Source organism: Oncorhynchus gorbuscha, unplaced genomic scaffold (genome assembly GCF_021184085.1).
Source record: "Oncorhynchus gorbuscha isolate QuinsamMale2020 ecotype Even-year unplaced genomic scaffold, OgorEven_v1.0 Un_scaffold_572, whole genome shotgun sequence".
NCBI classification, from domain to species: domain Eukaryota; kingdom Metazoa; phylum Chordata; class Actinopteri; order Salmoniformes; family Salmonidae; genus Oncorhynchus; species Oncorhynchus gorbuscha.
Genome location: NW_025745406.1, coordinates 79,273 through 102,500, shown reverse-complemented (window position 1 = coordinate 102,500; position 23,228 = coordinate 79,273). Strand labels below are relative to the sequence as shown.

Sequence of the window (23,228 nt, the reverse complement as noted above, 5' to 3'; positions counted from 1 at the left end):
TAGTATAATACTAATAATATATAGTATTATAATAATATACAGTATAATACTAATAATATATAGTATAATAATAATATACAGTATAATTCTAATAATATATAGTATAATAATAATATACAGTATAATACTAATAATATATAGTATAATAATAATATACAGTATAATACTAATAATATATAGTATAATAATAATATACACCAGGAAGCACAGATGGTAATACATAGTAATATATAGTATAATACTAATAATATATAGTATTATAATAATATACAGTATAATACTAATAATATATAGTATTATAATAATATACAGTATAATACTAATAATATATAGTATAATAATAATATACAGTATAATACTAATATACACCAGGAAGCACAGAAGGTAATACATAGTAATATACAGTATAATACTAATAATATATAGTATAATAATAATATACAGTATAATACTAATAATATATAGTATTATAATAACATACAGTATAATACTAATAATAATATATAGTATTATAATAACATACAGTATAATACTAATAATAATATATAGTATTATAATAACATACAGTATAATACTAATAATAATATATAGTATTATAATAATATACAGTATAATACTAATAGTAATATATAGTATAATAGTAATAATATACTAATAATATATAGTGTAATACTAATAATATATAGTATAATACTAATAATATATAGTATTATAATAATATACAGTATAATACTAATAATAATATATAGTATAATAATAATATACAGTATAATACTAATAATAATATATAGTATAATAATAACATACAGTATAATACTAATAATAATATATAGTATTATAATAACATACAGTATAATACTAATAATAATATATAGTATTATAATAATATACAGTATAATACTAATAATAATATATAGTATAAAAGTAATAATATACAATATAATAATGATATACAGTGTAATACTAATAATATATAGTATAATACTAATAATATATAGTATTATAATAATATACAGTATAATACTAATAACATACAGTATAATACTAATAATATATAGTATAATAATAATATACAGTATAATACTAATAATATATAGTATTATAATAATATACAGTATAATAATAATAATATATAGTATAATACTAATAATATATAGTATAATAATAACATACAGTATAATACTAATAATAATATATTGTATAATACTAATAATAACATACAGTATAATATACAGTATAATACTAATAATAATATATGCCAGGCAGCACAGAAGGTAATATATAATAATATACAGTATAATATATAGTACAATACTAATAATAACATACAGTATAATATACAGTATAATACTAATAATAATATATGCCAGGCAGCACAGAAGGTAATATATAATAATATACAGTATAATATATAGTACAATACTAATAATAACATACAGTATAATATACAGTATAATACTAATAATAATATATGCCAGGCAGCACAGAAGGTAATATATAATAATATACAGTATAATATATAGTATAATACCAGAATAATAATAATATACTGGATAATATATAGTATAATTGTAATAATAATATACTAATAATTATAAATGTAATATATAACCCAGGTGTGTTGCAGGTAATAAAAGGTGTATGTTATGTTCCCTTCAGGTGTACGTGGAGCTGCGCTTCACCCTGAGAGACTGTAACTCCATCCCTTGGGTGTCTGGTACCTGCAAGGAGACCTTTAACCTCTTCTACCTCCAGACAGAGGAGCCACACGTCGCCGCCACCCGCTTCAGACCCGCCGACTACGCCAAGGTCTAGTTTTAGAGAATCCTACTTGTTACTTTTTTATTCATTTTTTTTAAAAACTCTTATTTTACCAGGTAAGTTGACTGAGAACACGTTCTCATTTACAGCAACGACCTGGGGAATAGTTACAGGGGAGAGAAGAGGGATTAAGGAGCCAATTGTAAACTGCTGTTACTGTTAAAGAGGAGAGTTATTTCATAGTTGTTACTGTTAAAGAGGAGAGTTATTTCATAGCTGTTGTTACTGAGGAGAGTTATTTCATAGTTGTTGTTACTGAGGAGAGTTATTTCATAGTTGTTACTGTTAAAGAGGAGAGTTATTTCATAGTTGTTACTGTTAAAGAGGAGAGTTATTTCATAGCTGTTACTGTTAAAGAGGAGAGTTATTTCATAGTTGTTACTGTTTAATGTAATGGTGCTGTGACGCTACGACCCAGATGATGAAAAGCATATTGATTTGATTTGATTTGAAGGTGGACACCATTGCTGCCGATGAGAGCTTCACACAGACGGACCTGGGCGACCGCGTTCTGCGCCTCAACACGGAGGTGAGTTTGGTTGAATATTATATTCATTACGTTCTTATACTGTCTCTTTGTCTCTTTGTTTTCTCTCGCGATATTTATTTTTAAAAATATATATATATTCATTAGAATTTCAGGGCAGAACTACAGATTTTTACCTTATCGGCTCAGGGATTCGATCTAGCAACCTTTCGCTTGGCTACCTGCCTCCTCTACACTCTAACCACTAGACTACCAGCTGCCTCTACACTCTAACCACTAGGCTACCTGCCTCCTCTACACTCTAACCACTAGGCTACCTGCCTCCTCTACACTCTAACCACTAGACTACCAGCTGCCTCTACACTCTAACCACTAGACTACCAGCTGCCTCTACACTCTAACCACTAGGCTACCTGCCTCCTCTACACTCTAACCACTAGGCTACCTGCCGCCTCTACACTCTAACCACTAGGCTACCTGCCTCCCTACACTCTAACCACTAGGCTACCTGCCTCCTCTACACTCTAACCACTAGACTACCAGCTGCCTCTACACTCTAACCACTAGGCTACCTGCCTCCTCTACACTCTAACCACTAGACTACCTGCCTCCTCTACACTCTAACCACTAGACTACCTGCCTCCGCTACACTCTAACCACTAGACTACCTGCCTCCTCTACACTCTAACCACTAGGCTACCTGCCTCCTCTACACTCTAACCACTAGACTACCAGCTGCCTCTACACTCTAACCACTAGACTACCTGCCTCCTCTACACTCTAACCACTAGACTACCTGCCTCCTCTACACTCTAACCACTAGACTACCTGCCTCCTCTACACTCTAACCACTAGGCTACCTGCCTCCTCTACACTCTAACCACTAGACTACCTGCCTCCTCTACACTCTAACCACTAGACTACCTGCCTCCTCTACACTCTAACCACTAGGCTACCTGCCTCCTCTACACTCTAACCACTAGGCTACCTGCCTCCTCTACACTCTAACCACTAGGCTACCTGCCTCCTCTACACTCTAACCACTAGACTACCAGCCGCCTCTACACTCTAACCACTAGGCTACCTGCCTCCTCTACACTCTAACCACTAGGCTACCTGCCTCCTCTACACTCTAACCACTAGACTACCTGCCTCCTCTACACTCTAACCACTAGACTACCTGCCTCCTCTACACTCTAACCACTAGACTACCTGCCTCCTCTACACTCTAACCACTAGGCTACCTGCCTCCTCTACACTCTAACCACTAGGCTACCTGCCTCCTCTACACTCTAACCACTAGGCTACCTGCCTCCTCTACACTCTAACCACTAGGCTACCTGCCTCCTCTACACTCTAACCACTAGACTACCAGCTGCCTCTACACTCTAACCACTAGGCTACCTGCCTCCTCTACACTCTAACCACTAGGCTACCTGCCTCCTCTACACTCTAACCACTAGGCTACCTGCCTCCTCTACACTCTAACCACTAGACTACCAGCTGCCTCTACACTCTAACCACTAGACTACCTGCCTCCTCTACACTCTAACCACTAGACTACCTGCCTCCTCTATACTCTAACCACTAGACTACCTGCCTCCTCTACACTCTAACCACTAGTCTACCTGCCTCCTCTACACTCTAACCACTAGGCTACCTGCCTCCTCTACACTCTAACCACTAGGCTACCCTGTCACCTCTACACTCTAACCACTAGGCTACCTGCCTCCTCTACACTCTAACCACTAGGCTACCTGCCTCCTCTACACTCTAACCACTAGTCTACCTGCCTCCTCTACACTCTAACCACTAGGCTACCTGCCTCCTCTACACTCTAACCACTAGTCTACCTGCCTCCTCTACACTCTAACCACTAGTCTACCTGCCTCCTCTACACTCTAACCACTAGGCTACCTGCCTCCTCTACACTCTAACCACTAGTCTACCTGCCTCCTCTACACTCTAACCACTAGTCTACCTGCCTCCTCTACACTCTAACCACTAGGCTACCTGCCTCCTCTACACTCTAACCACTAGGCTACCCTGTCACCTCTACACTCTAACCACTAGGCTACCTGCCTCCTCTACACTCTAACCACTAGTCTACCTGCCTCCTCTACACTCTAACCACTAGGCTACCTGCCTCCTCTACACTCTAACCACTAGGCTACCTGCCTCCTCTACACTCTAACCACTAGGCTACCCTGTCACCTCTACACTCTAACCACTAGGCTACCTGCCTCCTCTACACTCTAACCACTAGGCTACCTACCTCCTCTACACTCTAACCACTAGGCTACCTGCCTCCTCGACACTCTAACCACTAGGCTACCTGCCTCCTCGACACTCTAACCACTAGGCTACCTACCTCCTCTACACTCTAACCACTAGGCTACCTGCCTCCTCGACACTCTAACCACTAGGCTACCTACCTCCTCTACACTCTAACCACTAGGCTACCTGCCTCCTCGACACTCTAACCACTAGGCTACCTGCCTCCTCTACACTCTAACCACTAGGCTACCTACCTCCTCTACACTCTAACCACTAGGCTACCTGCCTCCTCGACACTCTAACCACTAGGCTACCTACCTCCTCTACACTCTAACCACTAGGCTACCTGCCTCCTCGACACTCTAACCACTAGGCTACCTACCTCCTCTACACTCTAACCACTAGGCTACCCTGCCTCCTCTACACTCTAACCACTAGACTACCTGCCTCCTCTACACTCTAACCACTAGGCTACCTGCCTCCTCTACGCTCTAACCACTAGGCTACCTGCCTCCTCTACACTCTAACCACTAGGCTACCTGCCTCCTCTACACTCTAACCACTAGACTACCTGCCTCCTCTACACTCTAACCACTAGGCTACCTGCCTCCTCTACGCTCTAACCACTAGGCTACCTGCCTCCTCTACACTCTAACCACTAGGCTACCTGCCTCCTCTACACTCTAACCACTAGGCTACCTGCCTCCTCTACACTCTAACCACTAGGCTACCTGCCGCCTCTACACTCTAACCACTAGGCTACCTGCCGCCTCTACACTCTAACCACTAGGCTACCTGCCTCCTCTACACTCTAACCACTAGGCTACCTGCCTCCTCTACGCTCTAACCACTAGGCTACCTGCCTCCTCTACACTCTAACCACTAGGCGACCTGCCGTCCCTACACTCTAACCACTAGGCTACCTGCCACCTCTACACTCTAACCACTAGGCTACCTGCCTCCTCTACGCTCTAACCACTAGGCTACCTGCCTCCTCGACACTCTAACCACTAGGCTACCTACCTCCTCTACACTCTAACCACTAGGCTACCTGCCTCCTCGACACTCTAACCACTAGGCTACCTGCCTCCTCTACACTCTAACCACTAGGCTACCTGCCTCCTCTACACTCTAACCACTAGGCTACCCTGTCACCTCTACACTCTAACCACTAGGCTACCTGCCTCCTCTACACTCTAACCACTAGTCTACCTGCCTCCTCTACACTCTAACCACTAGGCTACCTGCCTCCTCTACACTCTAACCACTAGGCTACCTGCCTCCTCTACACTCTAACCACTAGGCTACCCTGTCACCTCTACACTCTAACCACTAGGCTACCTGCCTCCTCTACACTCTAACCACTAGGCTACCTACCTCCTCTACACTCTAACCACTAGGCTACCTGCCTCCTCGACACTCTAACCACTAGGCTACCTGCCTCCTCGACACTCTAACCACTAGGCTACCTACCTCCTCTACACTCTAACCACTAGGCTACCTGCCTCCTCGACACTCTAACCACTAGGCTACCTACCTCCTCTACACTCTAACCACTAGGCTACCTGCCTCCTCGACACTCTAACCACTAGGCTACCTGCCTCCTCTACACTCTAACCACTAGGCTACCTACCTCCTCTACACTCTAACCACTAGGCTACCTGCCTCCTCGACACTCTAACCACTAGGCTACCTACCTCCTCTACACTCTAACCACTAGGCTACCTGCCTCCTCTACGCTCTAACCACTAGGCTACCTGCCTCCTCTACACTCTAACCACTAGGCTACCTGCCTCCTCTACACTCTAACCACTAGGCTACCTGCCTCCTCTACACTCTAACCACTAGGCTACCTGCCGCCTCTACACTCTAACCACTAGGCTACCTGCCGCCTCTACACTCTAACCACTAGGCTACCTGCCTCCTCTACACTCTAACCACTAGGCTACCTGCCTCCTCTACGCTCTAACCACTAGGCTACCTGCCTCCTCTACGCTCTAACCACTAGGCGACCTGCCGTCCCTACACTCTAACCACTAGGCTACCTGCCACCTCTACACTCTAACCACTAGACTACCTGCCTCCTCGACGCTCTAACCACTAGGCTACCTGCCTCCTCGACGCTCTAACCACTAGGCTACCTACCTCCTCTACACTCTAACCACTAGGCTACCTGCCTCCTCGACACTCTAACCACTAGGCTACCTGCCTCCTCTACACTCTAACCACTAGGCTACCTACCTCCTCTACACTCTAACCACTAGACTACCTGCCTCCTCTACACTCTAACCACTAGGCTACCTGCCTCCTCTACACTCTAACCACTAGACTACCTGCCTCCTCTACACTCTAACCACTAGACTACCTGCCTCCTCTACACTCTAACCACTAGGCTACCTGCCTCCTCTACACTCTAACCACTAGGCTACCTGCCTCCTCTACACTCTAACCACTAGACTACCTGCCTCCTCTACACTCTAACCACTAGACTACCTGCCTCCTCTACACTCTAACCACTAGGCTACCTGCCTCCTCTACACTCTAACCACTAGGCTACCTGCCTCCTCGACACTCTAACCACTAGGCTACCTACCTCCTCTACACTCTAACCACTAGGCTACCCTGCCTCCTCTACACTCTAACCACTAGACTACCTGCCTCCTCTACACTCTAACCACTAGGCTACCTGCCTCCTCTACGCTCTAACCACTAGGCTACCTGCCTCCTCTACACTCTAACCACTAGGCTACCTGCCTCCTCTACACTCTAACCACTAGACTACCTGCCTCCTCTACACTCTAACCACTAGGCTACCTGCCTCCTCTACGCTCTAACCACTAGGCTACCTGCCTCCTCTACACTCTAACCATTAGGCTACCTGCCTCCTCTACACTCTAACCACTAGGCTACCTGCCTCCTCTACACTCTAACCACTAGGCTACCTGCCGCCTCTACACTCTAACCACTAGGCTACCTGCCGCCTCTACACTCTAACCACTAGGCTACCTGCCTCCTCTACACTCTAACCACTAGGCTACCTGCCTCCTCTACGCTCTAACCACTAGGCTACCTGCCTCCTCTACACTCTAACCACTAGGCGACCTGCCGTCCCTACACTCTAACCACTAGGCTACCTGCCGTCCCTACACTCTAACCACTAGGCTACCTGCCACCTCTACACTCTAACCACTAGGCTACCTGCCTCCTCGACACTCTAACCACTAGGCTACCTACCTCCTCTACACTCTAACCACTAGGCTACCTGCCTCCTCGACACTCTAACCACTAGGCTACCTGCCTCCTCTACACTCTAACCACTAGGCTACCTGCCTCCTCTACACTCTAACCACTAGGCTACCCTGTCACCTCTACACTCTAACCACTAGGCTACCTGCCTCCTCTACACTCTAACCACTAGTCTACCTGCCTCCTCTACACTCTAACCACTAGGCTACCTGCCTCCTCTACACTCTAACCACTAGGCTACCTGCCTCCTCTACACTCTAACCACTAGGCTACCCTGTCACCTCTACACTCTAACCACTAGGCTACCTGCCTCCTCTACACTCTAACCACTAGGCTACCTACCTCCTCTACACTCTAACCACTAGGCTACCTGCCTCCTCGACACTCTAACCACTAGGCTACCTGCCTCCTCGACACTCTAACCACTAGGCTACCTACCTCCTCTACACTCTAACCACTAGGCTACCTGCCTCCTCGACACTCTAACCACTAGGCTACCTACCTCCTCTACACTCTAACCACTAGGCTACCTGCCTCCTCGACACTCTAACCACTAGGCTACCTGCCTCCTCTACACTCTAACCACTAGGCTACCTACCTCCTCTACACTCTAACCACTAGGCTACCTGCCTCCTCGACACTCTAACCACTAGGCTACCTACCTCCTCTACACTCTAACCACTAGGCTACCTGCCTCCTCGACACTCTAACCACTAGGCTACCTACCTCCTCTACACTCTAACCACTAGGCTACCCTGCCTCCTCTACACTCTAACCACTAGACTACCTGCCTCCTCTACACTCTAACCACTAGGCTACCTGCCTCCTCTACGCTCTAACCACTAGGCTACCTGCCTCCTCTACACTCTAACCACTAGGCTACCTGCCTCCTCTACACTCTAACCACTAGACTACCTGCCTCCTCTACACTCTAACCACTAGGCTACCTGCCTCCTCTACGCTCTAACCACTAGGCTACCTGCCTCCTCTACACTCTAACCACTAGGCTACCTGCCTCCTCTACACTCTAACCACTAGGCTACCTGCCTCCTCTACACTCTAACCACTAGGCTACCTGCCGCCTCTACACTCTAACCACTAGGCTACCTGCCGCCTCTACACTCTAACCACTAGGCTACCTGCCTCCTCTACACTCTAACCACTAGGCTACCTGCCTCCTCTACGCTCTAACCACTAGGCTACCTGCCTCCTCTACACTCTAACCACTAGGCGACCTGCCGTCCCTACACTCTAACCACTAGGCTACCTGCCACCTCTACACTCTAACCACTAGACTACCTGCCTCCTCTACGCTCTAACCACTAGGCTACCTGCCTCCTCGACGCTCTAACCACTAGGCTACCTACCTCCTCTACACTCTAACCACTAGGCTACCTGCCTCCTCGACACTCTAACCACTAGGCTACCTGCCTCCTCTACACTCTAACCACTAGGCTACCTACCTCCTCTACACTCTAACCACTAGACTACCTGCCTCCTCTACACTCTAACCACTAGACTACCTGCCTCCTCTACACTCTAACCACTAGACTACCTGCCTCCTCTACACTCTAACCACTAGGCTACCTGCCTCCTCTACACTCTAACCACTAGGCTACCTGCCTCCTCTACACTCTAACCACTAGACTACCTGCCTCCTCTACACTCTAACCACTAGACTACCTGCCTCCTCTACACTCTAACCACTAGGCTACCTGCCTCCTCTACACTCTAACCACTAGACTACCTGCCTCCTCTACACTCTAACCACTAGACTACCTGCCTCCTCTACACTCTAACCACTAGGCTACCTGCCTCCTCTACACTCTAACCACTAGGCTACCTGCCTCCTCTACACTCTAACCACTAGGCTACCTGCCTCCTCTACACTCTAACCACTAGGCTACCTGCCTCCTCTACACTCTAACCACTAGGCTACCTGCCTCCTCTACACTCTAACCACTAGACTACCTGCCTCCTCTACACTCTAACCACTAGACTACCTGCCTCCTCTACACTCTAACCACTAGGCTACCTGCCTCCTCTACACTCTAACCACTAGGCTACCTGCCTCCTCTACACTCTAACCACTAGGCTACCTGCCTCCTCTACACTCTAACCACTAGACTACCTGCCTCCTCTACACTCTAACCACTAGACTACCTGCCTCCTCTACACTCTAACCACTAGGCTACCTGCCTCCTCTACACTCTAACCACTAGACTACCTGCCTCCTCTACACTCTAACCACTAGACTACCTGCCTCCTCTACACTCTAACCACTAGGCTACCTGCCTCCTCTACACTCTAACCACTAGACTACCTGCCTCCTCTACACTCTAACCACTAGACTACCTGCCTCCTCTACACTCTAACCACTAGGCTACCTGCCTCCTCTACACTCTAACCACTAGACTACCTGCCTCCTCTACACTCTAACCACTAGACTACCTGCCTCCTCTACACTCTAACCACTAGGCTACCTGCCTCCTCTACACTCTAACCACTAGGCTACCTGCCTCCTCTACACTCTAACCATTAGGCTACCTGCCTCCTCTACACTCTAACCACTAGGCTACCTGCCTCCTCTACACTCTAACCACTAGGCTACCTGCCGCCTCTACACTCTAACCACTAGGCTACCTGCCGCCTCTACACTCTAACCACTAGGCTACCTGCCTCCTCTACACTCTAACCACTAGGCTACCTGCCTCCTCTACGCTCTAACCACTAGGCTACCTGCCTCCTCTACACTCTAACCACTAGGCGACCTGCCGTCCCTACACTCTAACCACTAGGCTACCTGCCACCTCTACACTCTAACCACTAGGCTACCTGCCTCCTCTACGCTCTAACCACTAGGCTACCTGCCTCCTCGACACTCTAACCACTAGGCTACCTACCTCCTCTACACTCTAACCACTAGGCTACCTGCCTCCTCGACACTCTAACCACTAGGCTACCTACCTCCTCTACACTCTAACCACTAGGCTACCCTGCCTCCTCTACACTCTAACCACTAGACTACCTGCCTCCTCTACACTCTAACCACTAGGCTACCTGCCTCCTCTACGCTCTAACCACTAGGCTACCTGCCTCCTCTACACTCTAACCACTAGGCTACCTGCCGCCTCTACACTCTAACCACTAGACTACCTGCCTCCTCTACACTCTAACCACTAGGCTACCTGCCTCCTCTACGCTCTAACCACTAGGCTACCTGCCTCCTCTACACTCTAACCACTAGGCTACCTGCCTCCTCTACACTCTAACCACTAGGCTACCTGCCTCCTCTACACTCTAACCACTAGGCTACCTGCCGCCTCTACACTCTAACCACTAGGCTACCTGCCGCCTCTACACTCTAACCACTAGGCTACCTGCCTCCTCTACACTCTAACCACTAGGCTACCTGCCTCCTCTACGCTCTAACCACTAGGCTACCTGCCTCCTCTACACTCTAACCACTAGGCGACCTGCCGTCCCTACACTCTAACCACTAGGCTACCTGCCACCTCTACACTCTAACCACTAGACTACCTGCCTCCTCTACGCTCTAACCACTAGGCTACCTGCCTCCTCGACGCTCTAACCACTAGGCTACCTACCTCCTCTACACTCTAACCACTAGGCTACCTGCCTCCTCGACACTCTAACCACTAGGCTACCTGCCTCCTCTACACTCTAACCACTAGGCTACCTACCTCCTCTACACTCTAACCACTAGACTACCTGCCTCCTCTACACTCTAACCACTAGACTACCTGCCTCCTCTACACTCTAACCACTAGACTACCTGCCTCCTCTACACTCTAACCACTAGGCTACCTGCCTCCTCTACACTCTAACCACTAGGCTACCTGCCTCCTCTACACTCTAACCACTAGACTACCTGCCTCCTCTACACTCTAACCACTAGACTACCTGCCTCCTCTACACTCTAACCACTAGGCTACCTGCCTCCTCTACACTCTAACCACTAGACTACCTGCCTCCTCTACACTCTAACCACTAGACTACCTGCCTCCTCTACACTCTAACCACTAGGCTACCTGCCTCCTCTACACTCTAACCACTAGGCTACCTGCCTCCTCTACACTCTAACCACTAGGCTACCTGCCTCCTCTACACTCTAACCACTAGGCTACCTGCCTCCTCTACACTCTAACCACTAGGCTACCTGCCTCCTCTACACTCTAACCACTAGACTACCTGCCTCCTCTACACTCTAACCACTAGACTACCTGCCTCCTCTACACTCTAACCACTAGGCTACCTGCCTCCTCTACACTCTAACCACTAGGCTACCTGCCTCCTCTACACTCTAACCACTAGGCTACCTGCCTCCTCTACACTCTAACCACTAGACTACCTGCCTCCTCTACACTCTAACCACTAGACTACCTGCCTCCTCTACACTCTAACCACTAGGCTACCTGCCTCCTCTACACTCTAACCACTAGACTACCTGCCTCCTCTACACTCTAACCACTAGACTACCTGCCTCCTCTACACTCTAACCACTAGGCTACCTGCCTCCTCTACACTCTAACCACTAGACTACCTGCCTCCTCTACACTCTAACCACTAGACTACCTGCCTCCTCTACACTCTAACCACTAGGCTACCTGCCTCCTCTACACTCTAACCACTAGACTACCTGCCTCCTCTACACTCTAACCACTAGACTACCTGCCTCCTCTACACTCTAACCACTAGGCTACCTGCCTCCTCTACACTCTAACCACTAGACTACCTGCCTCCTCTACACTCTAACCACTAGACTACCTGCCTCCTCTACACTCTAACCACTAGGCTACCTGCCTCCTCTACACTCTAACCACTAGGCTACCTGCCTCCTCTACACTCTAACCACTAGGCTACCTGCCTCCTCTACACTCTAACCACTAGGCTACCTGCCTCCTCTACACTCTAACCACTAGGCTACCTGCCTCCTCTACACTCTAACCACTAGACTACCAGCTGCCTCTACACTCTAACCACTAGACTACCTGCCTCCTCTCTCTATCTATACATTCACTACAGTAATCTGTTGACCCAGGATATTACCTGGAGGCCACGACCCAGACATACTGTAACACAACACAGCCACGACCCAGACATACTGTAACACAACACAGGGTAGAGACCTGGGAGCCATGTTGAATCTATAATAATATATATGGACTCTTAGGGTAGAGGCCTGGGAGCCATGTTGAATCTATAATAATATATATGGACTCTTAGGGTAGAGGACTGGGAGCCATGTTGAATCTATAATAATATATATGGACTCTTAGGGTAGAGGACTGGGAGCCATGTTGAATCTATAATAATATATATGGACTCTTAGCGTAGAGGCCTGGGAGCCATGTTGAATCTATAATAATATATATGGACTCTTAGGGTAGAGGACTGGGAGCCATGTTGAATCTATAATAATATATATGGACTCTTAGCGTAGAGGCCTGGGAGCCATGTTGAATCTATAATAATATATATGGACTCTTAGGGTAGAGGCCTGGGAGCCATGTTGAATCTATAATAATATATATGGACTCTTAGCGTAGAGGCCTGGGAGCCATGTTGAATCTATAATAATATATATGGACTCTTAGGGTAGAGGCCTGGGAGCCATGTTGAATCTATAATAATATATATGGACTCTTAGCGTAGAGGCCTCGCCACAGGTCTTTACGGAGCATGTTGAATCTCCCTGTTACTGCCCTTATAATAGATAGTGTTTGAGAGGAGAGGTTATTTCATTGTGTAGCCTACGCTCTACTGTAAGCCTATGACAAATAAAAACTTTATTTTGATTTGAGGTCAGAGAGGTCGGCCCCGTGACCCAGAAGGGCTTCTACCTGGCGTTCCAGGATGTGGGGGCGTGTATCGCTTTGGTCTCCGTCAAGGTGTTCTATAAGGTATTGTGATGTTGATGTCTGTCTGTCTGTCTGTCTGTCTGTCTGTCTGTCTGTCTGTCTGTCTGTCTGTCTGTCTGTCTGTCTGTCTGTCTGTCTGTCTGTCTGTCTGTCTGTCTGTCTGTCTGTCTGTCTGTCTGTCTGTCTGTCTGTCTGTCTGTCTGTCTGTCTGTCTGTCTGTCTGTCTTTGAAGATGCAAAATATTTTTTATTGTGTAAGAAATAAGACAGAAAAACAGAAATCTTGAGCGTGCATAACTATTCACCCCCCACAAAGTCAATACCTTGTAGAGCCACCTTTTGCAGCAATTACAGCTGCAAGTCTCTTGGGGTTTGTCTCTATAAGCTTGGTACATCTAGCCACTGGGATTTTTGCCCATTATTCAAGGCAAAACTGCTCCAGCTCCTTCAAGTTGGATGGGTTCTGCTGGTGTACAACAATCTTTAAGTCATACCACAGATTCTCAATTGGATTGAGGTCTGTGCTTTGACTAGGCCATTCCAAGACATTTAAATGTTTCCCCTTAAACCACTCAAGTGTTGCTTTAGCAGTATGCTTAGGGTCATTGTCCTGCTGGAAGGTGAACCTCCGTCCAGGTCTCAAATCTCTGGAAGACTGAAACAGGTTTCCCTCAAGAATTTCCCTGTATTTGGCACCATCCATCATTTCTTCAATTCTGACCAGTTTCTCAGTCCCTGCCGATGAAAAACATGGATGGTGTTCTCGGGGTGATAAGAGGTGTTGGGTTTGCGCCAGACATAGCGTTTTCCTTGATGGCCAAAAAGCTGACCAGAGTACCTTCTTCCATATGTTTGGGGAGTCTCCCATATGCCTTTTGGTGAACACCAAACGTGTTTGCTTTTTTTTTTCTTTAAGCAATGGCTTTTTTTGGCCATTCTTCCGTAAAGCCCAGCTCTGTGGAGAGTACGGCTTAAAGTGGTCCTATGGACAGATACTCCAATCTCCACTGTGGAGCTTTGCAGCTCCTTCAGGGTTATCTTTGGTCTCTTTGGTGCCTCTCTGATTAATGCCCTCCTTACCTGGTCTGTGAGTTTTGGTGGGCGGCCCTCTCTTGGCGGGTTTGTTGTGGTGCAATATTCTTCAAAGTTTCTGATATTTAAAAAAAAACCTAACCATGATCTGTACTTCTCCACAACTTTGTCCCTGACCTGTTTGGAGAGCTGCTTGGTCTTCATGGTGCCTCTTGCTTGGTGGTGCCCCTTGCTTGGTGGTGCCTCTTGCTTGGTGGTGCCCCTTGCTTGGTGGTGCCTCTTGCTTGGTGGTGCCTCTTGCTTGGTGGTGCCTCTTGCTTGGTGGTGCCCCTTGCTTGGTGGTGCCCCTTGCTTGGTGGTGCCCCTTGCTTGGTGGTGCCTCTTGCTTGGTGGTGCCTCTTGCTTGGTGGTGCCCCTTGCTTAGGCTTAGACTCTGGGGCCTTTCAGAACAGGTGTATATATACTGAGATCATGTGACTCTTGGACTGCACACATGTGGACTTTATTTAACTAATTATGTGGCTTCTGAAGGTAATTGGTTCTTATTTTGGGGCTTCATAGCAGAGGAGGTGAATACATATGCACACACCACTTTTCATTTATTTATTTTGGTATTTTTTTTGAAACAAGTGTTGTTTTTTCCACCAATTTGTACTATTTAGTGTTTGTCCATTACATGAAATAAAAAAATAAATATAAAATAAAATAAAAAAATAAAATATAAATCCATTTAAATGACAGTTTGCAACAAGAACTCCAAGTGGGATGAATACTTTTGCTTTTGCCCTGTGCTGACTTTCTATCTCTCTCCTTATCGAAGCGCTGTCCATCCACTCTGAGGAACCTGGCAGCGTTCCCAGACACGGTACCAAAGGTCGACTCCTCCTCGCTGGTGGAGGTGCGGGGAGCGTGCGTGGAGAACGCAGAGGAGAGGGACACGCCCAAACTGTACTGTGGGGCGGACGGGGACTGGCTGGTTCCTCTGGGGGCGATGCGTCTGTCGTCTGGGACATGAGGAGATTGACGGATTCTGCCAGGGTGAGTTGTGCCTAACATTGCCCCCTGGGCACAGATATCAGTTCAATGTCTAGTTTTGATATAAATTTGGTTGACAAAATACGTGAATTCAATGTGAAATCAACAAAAACATTCACCACGTCATTGGATTTAGGTTAAACGTTGGGTGACAAAAATACGAAATTGCAAATCCAATCAGTTTTACACATTGATTCAACATCATCACGTGGAATTATTTTGTTGAAATGACATGGAAACAACGTTGACCAGTGGGTTCATCGTGCTTTATATGGTTCGACCCCAATTAGTCGACTGGTCGATTGTTTGGCCAATAGGCTGACCCCAATTAGTCGACTGGTCGATTGTTTGGCCAATAGGCTGACCCCAATTAGTCGACTGGTTGATTGTTTGGCCAATAGGCTGACCCCAATTAGTCGACTGGTTGATTGTTTGGCCAATAGGCTGACCCCAATTAATCGACTGGTCGATTGTTTGGCCAATAGGCTGACCCCAATTAGTCGACTGGTCGATTGTTTGGCCAATAGGCTGACCCCAATTAATCGACTGGTCGATTGTTTGGCCAATAGGCTGACCCCAATTAGTCGACTGGTCGATTGTTTGGCCAATAGGCTGACCCCAATTAGTCGACTGGTCGATTGTTTGGCCAATAGGCTGACCCCAATTAGTCGACTGGTCGATTGTTTGGCCAATAGGCTGACCCCAATTAGTCGACTGGTCGATTGTTTGGCCAATAGGCTGACCCCAATTAGTCGACTGGTCGATTGTTTGGCCAATAGGCTGACCCCAATTAGTCGACTGGTCGATTGTTTGGCCAATAGGCTGACCCCAATTAGTCGACTGGTCGATTGTTTGGCCAATAGGCTGACCCCAATTAGTCGACTGGTCGATTGTTTGGCCAATAGGCTGACCCCAATTAGTCGACTGGTCGATTGTTTGGCCAATAGGCTGACCCCAATTAGTCGACTGGTCGATTGTTTGGCCAATAGGCTGACCCCAATTAGTCGACTGGTCGATTGTTTGGCCAATAGGCTGACCCCAATTAGTCGACTGGTCGATTGTTTGGCCAATAGGCTGACCCCAATTAGTCGACTGGTCGATTGTTTGGCCAATAGGCTGACCCCAATTAGTCGACTGGTCGATTGTTTGGCCAATAGGCTGACCCCAATTAGTCGACTGGTTGATTGTTTGGCCAATAGGCTGACCCCAATTAGTCGACTGGTCGATTGTTTGGCCAATAGGCTGACCCCAATTAGTCGACTGGTCGATTGTTTGGCCAATAGGCTGACCCCAATTAGTCGACTGGTCGATTGTTTGGCCAATAGGCTGACCCCAATTAGTCGACTGGTCGATTGTTTGGCCAATAGGCTGACCCCAATTAATCGACTGGTTGATTGTTTGGCCAATAGGCTGACCCCAATTAGTCGACTGGTCGATTGTTTGGCCAATAGGCTGACCCCAATTAATCGACTGGTTGATTGTTTGGCCAATAGGCTGACCCCAATTAATCGACTGGTTGATTGTTTGGCCAATATGCTGACCCCAATTAGTCGACTGGTCGATTGTTTGGCCAATAGGCTGACCCCAATTAGTCGACTGGTCGATTGTTTGGCCAATAGGCTGACCCCAATTAGTCGACTGGTCGATTGTTTGGCCAATAGGCTGACCCCAATTAGTCGACTGGTCGATTGTTTGGCCAATAGGCTGACCCCAATTAGTCGACTGGTCGATTGTTTGGCCAATAGGCTGACCCCAATTAGTCGACTGGTCGATTGTTTGGCCAATAGGCTGACCCCAATTAGTCGACTGGTCGATTGTTTGGCCAATAGGCTGACCCCAATTAGTCGACTGGTCGATTGTTTGGCCAATAGGCTGACCCCAATTAGTCGACTGGTTGATTGTTTGGCCAATAGGCTGACCCCAATTAGTCGACTGGTCGATTGTTTGGCCAATAGGCTGACCCCAATTAGTCGACTGGTCGATTGTTTGGCCAATAGGCTGACCCCAATTAGTCGACTGGTCGATTGTTTGGCCAATAGGCTGACCCCAATTAATCGACTGGTCGATTGTTTGGCCAATAGGCTGACCCCAATTAGTCGACTGGTCGATTGTTTGGCCAATAGGCTGACCCCAATTAGTCGACTGGTCGATTGTTTGGCCAATAGGCTGACCCCAATTAATCGACTGGTTGATTGTTTGGCCAATAGGCTGACCCCAATTAGTCGACTGGTCGATTGTTTGGCCAATAGGCTGACCCCAATTAATCGACTGGTTGATTGTTTGGCCAATAGGCTGACCCCAATTAGTCGACTGGTCGATTGTTTGGCCAATAGGCTGACCCCAATTAATCGACTGGTTGATTGTTTGGCCAATAGGCTGACCCCAATTAATCGACTGGTTGATTGTTTGGCCAATATGCTGTTGGCCAATATGCTGTTGGTCTATGTTTTGGGGTCGAGCAGTAGCAAATATATATATATTATTTATGGCACATGAGACTCCTGTCTTATTCGTGCCCATTTTAGTGAACTAATCCATTGTGAAGGCCGAGACTAATCCATTGTGAAGGCCCAGACTAATCCATTGTGAAGGCCCAGACTAATCCATTGTGAAGGCCGAGACTAATCCATTGTGAAGGCCCAGACTAATCCATTGTGAAGGCCCAGACTAATCCATTGTGAAGGCCGAGACTAATCCATTGTGAAGGCCGAGACTAATCCATTGTGAAGGCCCAGACTAATCCATTGTGAAGGCCCAGACTAATCCATTGTGAAGGCCCAGACTAATCCATTGTGAAGGCCCAGACTAATCCATTGTGAAGGCCCAGACTAATCCATTGTGAAGGCCGAGACTAATCCATTGTGAAGGTCGAGACTAATCCATTGTGAGGGCCGAGACTAATCCATTGTGAGGGCCGAGACTAATCCATTGTGAGGGCCGAGACTAATCCATTGTGAGGGCCGAGACTAATCCATTGTGAGGGCCGAGACTAATCCATTGTGAAGGCCGAGACTAATCCATTGTGAGGGCCGAGACTAATCCATTGTGAGGGCCGAGACTAATCCATTGTGAAGGCCGAGACTAATCCATTGTGAAGGCCGAGACTAATCCATTACATTACATTACATTTAAGTCATTTAATCCATTGTGAAGGCCGAGACTAATCCATTGTTGGGGCAGAGACTAATCCATTGTCGGGCAGAGACTAATCCATTGTGAAGGCAGAGACTAATCCATTGTGAAGGCAGAGACTAATCCATTGTGAAGGCCGAGACTAATCCATTGTGAAGGCCGAGACTAATCCATTGTGAAGGCCCAGACTAATCCATTGTGAAGGCCGAGACTAATCCATTGTGAAGGCCCAGACTAATCCATTGTGAAGGCCCAGACTAATCCATTGTGAAGGCCCAGACTAATCCATTGTGAAGGCAGAGACTAATCCATTGTGAAGGCAGAGACTAATCCATTGTGAAGGCCGAGACTAATCCATTGTCGGGGCCGCTGGGGAGAGTGGCTAAATTGCACAATGTATGTCTCTCTCCCGCCAATTTGTGCACGTTCATTGTTTCATGACTTCATTGTGTGAATTGTTTGCTTTTGATTGTTAGTGTCTATCATTAATTCAGTACATTTATCACCAGTAGTATATTCACTGTTAATTCCTATAATTTATCATCTATAATGTTGGTTTGGTTTCACTCATTTCTGTAAAAAAAAAATTGTTTACCTTTATTTAACCAGGCAAGTCAGTTAAGAACAAATTCTTATTTTCAATGACGGCCCTAGGAACAGTGGGTTTACTGCCTGTTCAAGGGCAGAACGACAGATTTGTACCTTGTCAGCTCGGGGATTTGAACTTGTAACCTTTCGGTTACCAGTCCAATGCTCTAACCACTAGGCTACCTGCCTCCTCTACACTCTAACCACTAGGCTAACCTGCCTCCTCTACACTCTAACCACTAGGCTAACCTGCCTCCTCTACACTCTAACCACTAGGCTACCCTGCCGCCCCTACACTCTAACCACTAGGCTAACCTGCCTCCTCTACACTCTAACCACTAGGCTACCCTGCCGCCCCTACACTCTAACCACTAGAATACCTGCCGCCTCTACACTCTAACCACTAGGCTACCTGCCTCCTCTACACTCTAACCACTAGGCTACCTGCCTCCTCTACACTCTAACCACTAGGCTACCTGTCTCCTCTACACTCTAACCACTAGGCTACCTGCCTCCTCGACACTCTAACCACTAGGCTACCTGCCTCCTCTACACTCTAACCACTAGGCTACCCTGCCTCCTCTACACTCTAACCACTAGGCTACCTGCCTCCTCTACACACTAACCACTAGGCTACCAGCCTCCTCTACACTCTAACCACTAGGCGACGCTGCCTCCTCTACACTCTAACCACTAGGCGACGCTGCCTCCTCTACACTCTAACCACTAGGCGACCTACCTCCTCTACACTCTAACCACTAGGCTACCAGCCTCCTCTACACTCTAACCACTAGGCTACCAGCCTCCTCTACACTCTAACCACTAGGCGACGCTGCCTCCTCTACACTCTAACCACTAGGCGACCTACCTCCTCTACACTCTAACCACTAGGCTACCTGCCTCCTCTACACTCTAACCACTAGGCTACCTGCCTCCTCTACACTCTAACCACTAGACTACCTGCCTCCTCGACACTCTAACCACTAGACTACCTGCCTCCTCTACACTCTAACCACTAGGCTACCAGCCTCCTCTACACTCTAACCACTAGGCTACCAGCCTCCTCTACACTCTAACCACTAGGCTACCAGCCTCCTCTACACTCTAACCACTAGGCAACGCTGCCTCCTCTACACTCTAACCACTAGGCGACCTACCTCCTCTACACTCTAACCACTAGGCTACCTACCTCCTCTACACTCTAACCACTAGGCTACGCTGCCTTCAATATATTACTATTCGTTTTTTACCATTCTGACTGTAGGACTGGAGATGTTGTTTTCAGAGCACAAACCTCTTGTGAGAAACACGTTTAGTGTTTTTTTCATTCCATTTACGAGTTTTGCTAAATTTAGTAATTGTCAATTTTCTGAGTAGGCCTATAGTCTACCTTATAGTCTACACTGTAGTCTACCTTATAGTCTACACTGTAGTCTACCTTATAGTCTACACTGTAGTCTACCTTATAGTCTACCCTATAGCCTATAGTCTACCCTATAGTCTAACCTATAGTCTATAGTCTACACTATAGTCTACAGTCTACCATATAGTCTACCCTATAGTCTATAGTCTACACTATAGTCTACCCTATAGTCTATAGTCTACCCTATAGTCTACACTATGTCTATAGTCTGCCCTATAGTCTACCCTATAGTCTATAGTCTACCCTATAGTCTATAGTTGTCCCTATAGTCTATAGTCTACACTATAGTCTACCTTATAGTCTACCCTATAGTCTATAGCCTACCCTATAGTCTACACTATAGTCTATAGTCTACACTATAGTCTATAGTCTACCCTATAGTCTACCCTATAGTCTATAGTCTACCCTATAGTCTATAGTCTACCCTATAGTCTACCCTATAGTCTATAGTCTTCCCTATAGTCTACCCTATAGTCTATAGTCGTCCCTATAGTCTACCCTATAGTCTATAGTCTTCCCTATAGTCTACCCTATAGTATATAGTCTACCCTATAGTCTACACCATAGTCTATAGTCTACCCTGTAGTCTATAGTCTACCATTTAGTCTACCCTATAGTCTACCCTATAGTCTATTGTCTACCCTGTAGTCTACCCTGTAGTCTATAGTCTACCATTTAGTCTACCCTATAGTCTACCCTATAGTCTATAGTCTACCCTGTAGTCTACCCTGTAGTCTATAGTCTACCATTTAGACCACCCTATAGTCTACCCTATAGTCTATAGTCTACCCTATAGTCTACCCCATAGTCTACAGTCTACCCTGTAGTCTACCCTGTAGTCTATAGTCTACCCTATAGTCTACCCTATAGTCTATAGTCTACCCTGTAGTCTACCCTATAGTCTATAGTCTACCCTATAGTCTACCCTGTAGTCTATAGTCTACCCTATAGTCTATAGTCTACCCTGTAGTCTACCCTGTAGTCTATAGTCTACCCTATAGTCTACCCTATAGTCTATAGTCTACCCTATAGTCTAGTCTATAGTCTACCCTATAGTCTACCCTATAGTCTATAGTCTACCCTATAGTCTACACCATAGTCTATAGTCTACCCTATGGTCTACCCTTTAGTCTATAGTCGTCCCTATAGTCTACACTATAGTCTACACTATAGTCTACCCTATAGTCTACCCTATAGTCTATAGTCTACCCTATAGTCTACCCTGTAGTCTATAGTCTACCCTGTAGTCTATAGTCTACCCTATAGTCTATAGTCTACGCTATAGTCTATAGTCTACCCTGTAGTCTACCCTATAGTCTATAGTCTACCCTATAGTCTACCTTATAGTGTATATTCTACCCTATAGTCTATAGTCTACCCTATAGTCTACCCTATAGGGGCGACAGGTTACGCTAGTGGTTAGAGCGTTGGACTAGTAACCAGAAGGTTACAAGTTCAAACCCCCGGGCTGACACAAAGGTACAAATCTGTCGTTAAACCCACTGTTCCTAGGCCGTCATTGCAAATAAGAATTTGTTCTTAACTGACTTGCCTAGTAAAATAATATAGTCTACCCTTTAGTCTATAGTCTACCCTTTAGTCTATAGTCTACCCTATAGACTATAGTCTACCCTATAGTCTATAGTCTACCCTATAGTCTATAGTCTACCCTGTAGTCTACCCTATAGTCTATAGTCTACCCTATAGTCTATAATCTACCCTATACTCTATAGTCTACCCTGTAGTCTACCCTATAGTCTACTCTATAGTCTACCCTATAGACTACCCTATAGTCTATAGACTACCCTGTAGTCTATAGTCTACCCTGTAGTCTATAGTCTACCCTGTAGTCTATAGTCTACCCTGTAGTCTATTGTCTACCCTGTAGTCTACCCTATAGTCTACCCTATAGTCTATTGTCTACCCTGTAGTCTACCCTATAGTCTACCCTATAGTCTATAGTCTACCCTATAGTCTATAGTCTACCCTATAGTCTATAGTCTACCCTATAGTCTATAGTCTACCCTATAGTCTACCCTATAGTCTATAGTCTACCCTGTAGTCTATAGTCTACCCTGTAGTCTATAGTCTACCCTGTAGTCTATAGTCTACCCTGTAGTCTATAATCTACCCTATACTCTATAGTCTACCCTGTAGTCTACCCTATAGTCTACTCTATAGTCTACCCTATAGACTACCCTTTAGTCTATAGACTACCCTATAGTCTATAGTCTACCCTGTAGTCTATAGTCTACCCTGTAGTCTATAGTCTACCCTGTAGTCTATTGTCTACCCTGTAGTCTACC

At 46.1% G+C, this 23,228-nt stretch overlaps 1 pseudogene; it reads left to right on the top strand.

The window, feature by feature from the left end:
- The window catches only part of LOC124018715, a 119,909-nt pseudogene that overhangs the window by 22,006 nt on the left and 74,675 nt on the right, over positions 1–23,228 (top strand).